The 5,045-nt window shown below is 31.8% G+C and overlaps 1 long non-coding RNA gene across 2 annotated transcripts; it reads right to left on the reverse strand.

Moving 5' to 3' along the window:
• Positions 1 to 3,155: 3,155 nt before the first annotated feature.
• LOC106340753 lies at positions 3,156 to 4,784 on the reverse strand. Of its 2 annotated transcripts, XR_001269500.1 has the most exons (4): positions 4,645 to 4,784; positions 4,159 to 4,247; positions 3,806 to 4,050; positions 3,156 to 3,635 (listed from the first exon to the last, which is right to left on the reverse strand). It is a non-coding gene; the product is annotated as an uncharacterized LOC106340753 (long non-coding RNA). The 2 variants fall into 2 exon arrangements; XR_001269499.1 differs by having other exon boundaries at positions 3,158 to 3,635; positions 4,159 to 4,778.
• Positions 4,785 to 5,045: the final 261 nt, after the last annotated feature.

Here is a 5,045-nt window from a genome sequence, read left to right on the forward strand (position 1 = left end):
ATTCATATAGATCTTAGATTCAAGATTAATATTTGTGATAATTTTAGATCTATAGATTTTTATAAGTTTTATGATTCAAATAGATCTAATAATCAGGATTCAGATATGTGGTGTTCTTAGATTTTATGGATAGATTAGTTTACCTTTTAGAAAACACCAAATTGATCTGAATGGACCACCGTGAGAGAGAGTTGATCCGCGGATGAGCTGGTTGAGAGAGAGGTGGAGGAGCTGGCCGGAAAACCGTGAGAGGGATAGACTTGACCGGCGGAGCAAGGCTGAGGGCCGGAAGAGATGGCCGGAAAAGAGATGATCGCCAGCGGATGGGATTGCTCAGGTGGAGAGAGTCTCGTGCTGATAACGTGTTAAGATTTGAGAGAAGATTTGTGAGAATGTGTTGTATATTTCTTATTGCTTACACCACTATATATAGTGGTTAATACAAGGTGGAGTAAAGGGAGAATTGATTACAAAGATACTCTACATAATGACATGGTCAAATTCATAAAGACTAAGGTTGAATGGGTCTTCCATGTAGCTAGATGTAAACTCCCAGTGGACTCTAGTCTTGAACTTGTATGGTCTAGGTTATGGACCATCCACTTCATGATTCTAACAGTGTTCTTATTGTATGTTTTTTTGATAATTAGTAATCCTTAATTGGTTGGTCAACTGTGTGTTGCTATAATTATTGAATGACTTTTTAGATAGTTTAGTTAAAGCTTCATGACATTAAGGTACCTCGTGGTTTGGGTACATTGTCATTCAGTTTGACTAATTCATGTTTAACAACTGTTTCTGATGTTTGAATTTTTTATGGTGTATTTTGTATCTATCAATTTTTTTTACAAAAAGGGATAGTTGTTTGGGTTTTTAGAAAATTATATGTTTTTAAAACAATCGTTTATATTTATCATGACTGAATTGGATTTGTGGTTGTTGTGAGAAACAATCCTTTTAATCATGTGAAATATTAAGTTAAAACTCCACTTCAAGATAAATTGTGGGGCATAATAATTATGTTTAACGGAATGTTTTTATTAAAAAGAATTTTCATTTATGTATGGCTGTTCAGAAAGTGTTTTCTAAGCTTTTCAACTCTTTTGTTCAACATCTTTATATATAATGAGGCTCTTAATTATCAGTAATATTATGAAGTTGTGTATGATAAAAAAAAATGAGGGACAAAAAATTGACCAATTAGCTACCAAAGACCCATTATGTTTCAAATCAGTTCACAGTTTAGGCGTAATTTATATCTCAAATGTTATTATTTTAAATCTATTATTTAATCATGCTAATTTTTATCTCATAAATATTTCACATGTAAAACAATTTTTAATTCAATCAGTTTTAGTTCATAACCTACATATAAATACAAAAGGTTAATATCTTTTTTTAGGAATAGATTACAAAACAATTATATTAAATAATTTGAGGATTTGATTATAATTTATGAATTAGTGTTCTATTTATTCTAATACATCTTTATTTCTTTTTTATATATATTTTATAATATTTGAAAACTCATTTAAATTTCTTGTTATATTTTTGTCAGCGAAAAAGTAGACTTGCATTTTTACATTTTACTAATTTTGTTAATAGACAAAATACATTTTTAAATGCATTTCTACCATTACATAGATAACCAATCAAAGTTTTATTTAATTTTGATCAGTATTGAAATCTGTAATGTAAATATAATTTTAAATTTTAGATTTGATGTTTTGGTATCGGAGAATAACATATTGGACAAACCTTAAAATAAGATTGATTTTAAAGACGATTTAAATGGAACAAAAACCGACTTTAGTTATTCAATTTTAATATGTTCGCTCCAACATCTTTCTATTTTCTCTACCCAAATTGAAAATACAAAGTGTTTACATATCCAAAAGGGACACGAATCTCTCTCTTTTGTGTTTTGGTTCCAATCTGTCTTTGTCAAAAAGAAAAAAGACTGATAACAAATTACAAATTGGGACAAAGACTAAACAAAAAGCACATAAGCTCAATGTGAAAATTATAGGACTCTGATAAACTTCTCTAGAAAAGTCACTCCGAAATATTCTCATGTCTATAAATGTTGATATATATATGTCAACACTCCAAACTATAAACAATTCCTGCAACAATACAATTGCATTAGTAATACATCACATTGTTTCAATCATCAAGAACAAATGTTGTCTTAATCCTTACTATGTGTTGCCAGTGCCGGTCCGGCTGGCTATGGCGCCTAAAGCGTACAAAAAAATTATGCCCCTTGAAAATATTAATTTTTTACTATATTTTAAGTTCTTTTTTAAAAAATTACTAAAATACTGTAAAATTTAGTTTATTTTTTAAAAATAAAGTGCAAAATATTAAAAGGAAATCATGAAAATAAATGTTTTTAAAAATCAATATACAATTCGAATATTAATTTTATATTACTTCTTTGTTTCTTAACATTTCAATTTTTCTTTAAAAAACTAGACAATTTTACAACAAAAGACGTATAAAGAAATGCAGCTATTCATGTGAAGATTTTTTTTTTTTTTGACAATAGCTATTCACATGAAGATCAATAAAAAATGTTGATATTCATATGAAGAGTAGTCAAAAAAGAAACGTGTAAGTGTAATATGAATAATTGATATTTGAGTTAATTGTTATAACTTCACTTGTTCACACATGTATTATAGCAATATAAGCTGAAAAAAATAGAAGGAGACGTCGAGAAAATAAATGTTTGCGTTAATAACGCAAAAGAAATAATTAAGTTACATTAACTTAAATAACTTATCTAATAACATAACTACATTTAATACATGTATGATAAAAGAAGCTAGATTGTTAGAACATGCAACCAATGAATGAATTAAGTTTAAATGTTAGTATTAGGTATTAGAAAAGGAAAAGTTGTTATATTGTTAAAGAAGGTAAAACGCAGAGCTGAGCGTCGAACTTATGATCTGTAGGGCAAGAGGTTAAGTTGGCATCCACTACACTAAGGTGAAATGTTCTGTCTGTGGCGCCCCTTCAAATTTTATAATCTCTGACGCCTAAAGCCTTTGCTTTATGGGCTAAAGCCCTTGCTTTATGGGCATTAGTCCAGGGCCGGTCCTGTGTGTTGCTCATGTATCCAAAACCTCACATTCCTCCTCCACTAGACATTTACAACTCGAGCAGCCCATATGAATAAAAATTTGTGACATATAATAGAAGTTTATTCTCTCTTAAAACAAAATTCTTACAAAACTGATTAAGCTTCTCTAAACACATTGACCAAAAATACATATCTTAAAACAAACACTCAAAGATCACTTTTCAATGCTTGAGAAGCCTATTGGCTTCCTTGAAACCACTAAAGTAAGCACCACGAATTGTAGAGTAGTGGGGTTATATATGTTGCTTCCCCTGCAAACATGGCTTGAAGCTCGTGAACCTTGGCTTGATCATGTAACTGACCCGACCACCTGCCTTGTTAACCCTTGGCAATGGCTCAGCCATGGCGTCTAGGTCATCCCCACTTGACCCAACCGTGACATATGAATAGAGGTTGACCTCCTATTTTGTTCTTCAAGACCTTGTGATTTTCTCGACTTATTACATCATCGTTATCATGCACAATGCCTTTTTCACTTCCTTTCCTGTCAAGCAAGAGATCATGGTCAAGACACCATATATGATCTTCTCATTGAAATAAAGAAAGTAACACTTGATCCCTTTCTAAATATTTGATATTATATGTCAAGTAGATGCATTCTACTTAGATAAAGAAAAGAGAGATAGAATAAGAGACTTAAGGGATTTTAGTAACCATGTCATGAGTAAAATGATCTTGTTGTCTTTTGCATCCGTCTTTAACAGTTTTCTCTTCCTCTTCTTCAACATCTTTATCCTCGCATAGTGTCGTTTATATTCATCCTCATCCCTGCCCAAGTCATGGTCAAAATATTATATAGAATTGATCGTCTGCGTCATCATCCTCACCGTTCTCCGGTTTGTTTCTGGGAATTTTCTGATTAACCTCTCTTGGATACAACCCCCTCTGGTCGCAGTCCCCTGTTAACGTTTAAGGCCTTTGTTATTTAGAATCAAAGCTTGGACAGAACATTAGTATAAACTTGTAAATGTGTTGTCAGTTGAAAGTGTCTTCACAATTTGACTTACCTTCTTATGAAACCTTCTTCAAATATTTCCAGAAATCCAGTGACCCATCGATCTGCATTCTCTACACACTCGTTGTGCAGCCGTTGGATCTGAAATTTTTGATTTAGACATTTGCAGAAGTGGTAAAAAGAGTTGGTTCATTAGAAGAAAAAAACTGCAACATATATAATTTTTAGAACTTTTTCTCAACATGATCATTACAACCATCACAATATCTCTAAAAAACTAAGATGCATAATTAACTGATTTGCAAAACCTTTTGCGGAACTTAAAACCAAAAAAAAAACTTAAAACTATAACCTTGTAGAGTTTATGCTTTCTATTATGTGGGATTTGTCGACAACGGATGAACCCTTGCCGGATTTCAAATCAGATAAGAACACCCTCGAGTTAGCCATTAAACAGTGAATTGGTATACTCTAAGAAAGAGATAAGAGAGATGAGGAGAGGATGATTTCTAGAAGATAAATACGAACATATTTATACCCAAATTGACAGAGCTTAGCCGACGCAAACCAAGCATTGAAGAACTTGTAGTGGGCGTCAGATTTAATGGGATTAAACACCAGGAAACCATAACGAAATCTGTTTCAATAACGGTGAAGAAACTCTGTCGCCGTCGCACGTAGAAGAGAGAAGGACACACACTTTTCCGCGTTATCAGATTAAGGTTAGCATCACGGGATTATGAGCCGAATCTAACGTAGATGGTCTAGGAGTGAAGGAAACTCTTATATATATATATATATATATATATATATAGATTTTACAAAAAATCATCTTATATATTTTTTATTTGTATTTTAATATATGTTTACAAACAAAAATTATGTATACATAGGCCACAAATTGTTAATATGCTTCATGCCACCAAATATATCATGCCG

Source organism: Brassica oleracea, chromosome C4 (genome assembly GCF_000695525.1).
Source record: "Brassica oleracea var. oleracea cultivar TO1000 chromosome C4, BOL, whole genome shotgun sequence".
Lineage (NCBI taxonomy): Eukaryota > Viridiplantae > Streptophyta > Magnoliopsida > Brassicales > Brassicaceae > Brassica > Brassica oleracea.